Source organism: Orycteropus afer, unplaced genomic scaffold, assembly GCF_000298275.1.
Source record: "Orycteropus afer afer isolate SDZICR_OR568_19922 unplaced genomic scaffold, OryAfe1.0 scaffold00113, whole genome shotgun sequence".
Classification (NCBI taxonomy): Eukaryota; Metazoa; Chordata; class Mammalia; order Tubulidentata; family Orycteropodidae; genus Orycteropus; species Orycteropus afer.
In genome coordinates this window covers 6,101,176-6,102,668 of record NW_006921700.1, presented here as the reverse complement: position 1 = coordinate 6,102,668, position 1,493 = coordinate 6,101,176, and the positions used below count along the sequence as shown (strand labels likewise).

The 1,493-nt window shown below is 39.7% G+C and overlaps 1 protein-coding gene across 1 annotated transcript in view; it reads left to right on the top strand.

Annotated features, from left to right (window-relative positions):
* The window catches only part of KATNAL2 (katanin catalytic subunit A1 like 2), a 57,335-nt gene that overhangs the window by 26,295 nt on the left and 29,547 nt on the right, over positions 1-1,493 (top strand). The window lies entirely within an intron of this gene.

Genomic DNA, 1,493 nt, shown 5'->3' with positions numbered 1-1,493 from the left:
TACAACCTTTCAATTTCTAGTTCATGGAAATCTATATTGAAATCATCTATTTCCTGTTCTTCATTTTGAATCTAACTTGGTGCTAGGACCAAAGATGGGGCTTGGATTAGCTGCTCCAAATTTGTGGCTTCCTTGTGATTCTAATTAGCTGAATTTCAATTAGCTGAAAACCAACTAGCTAGAGTCCTTATCAGTCTGAAGACTTTTTTTTGCTCCTAACATTCCATTTCTGTGTGCTGAATAACAAGAAAGCTCTTAAAAGATGCCCCAGAATCAGTTTAGATTCTGCTCCTATTTGTGAAAATTGAGTATAGAACTTTGAGCACAAGGCACTGCAGAGTGCTCCAAGAAAGACTACATGATGTTCTCTGCCCTGGGCTTACCTAGGCCAGAGAATAAATTCAGGTATTTATGAATAGTCTTTACAAAGATGGAAACTAAATCGATCTTCTTCCTTAATGTTGAATAGCTGAAAAATTCTTTTAACAAGAACTTCCCATTCTGTGTGAGCATTTTATTTAATTAAAGTTTTCTTCTCCAGTATTATTTTGTTAAAATTCTAAGAATGAGAAAATAATCCCTCCCCCAGTTTCTCTCCTTCCTTTACCATATATTTAAAAAGTAACTAGCCTGTTTGGGAAGGAAGAAAAAGTTTAACTGGGTACATAGTACCTAAGACTTCTTCCCCAGAGAAACTACTCTCCAGAACATTTATCTATAGTGACATCAACAACTAGATATCTCCTTCCATTTTTAATGCAGGTAGAAACATATTATACATACCCTTCTACACCTTGCTTCTTTCTTACTGGACAATGTTGTTGTTAGGTGCCTTCAAGTTGGCTCTGACTCATGGTGACCCTACGTATAACAGAATGAAATACTGCCCAATTGTGCACCGTTCTCCCAGTCCTTGCTATACCTGAACCAATTGTTGCAGTCACTGTGTCAATCCATCTTCTTGAAGGTGTTCCCCTTTTTCTCTGACCCTCCATTTTACCAAGCATGATATCCTTCTCCAGGGACTTGTCCCTTGTGACAACATGACCAAAGTAGGTGAGGTGAAGTCTGGCCATTCTCGCTTCCAAGGAGCATTCCAGCTGCACTTCTTCCAGGACAGATTTGTTTGTTCTTCTGGCAGGCCACGGTATTTTCAGTATTCTTCACCAACACCACAATTTCACTGTTCAGCTTTCACATGAATATGAAGTGATTGAAAGTACTATGGCTTGGGTTGGGCACACCTTAGTCTTCAAAGTGATTTATTTGCTCTTCAGCACTTTAAAGAGGTCTTTTGCAGCTGATTTGCCCAGTGTGATATAAAGTCTGATTTACTGACTGCTGTTTCTATGGGTGTTGATTGTGAATCCAAGTAAAATGAAATCTTTGCCAACTTCAAAACTCCTCGGAAGGAAGGTTGGGCAATCCTACTTCCGTAGTGATACTGCCTCGAAAACCCAAGGAGGGGTCGCTATGAGTCGGGGCCGACTCGA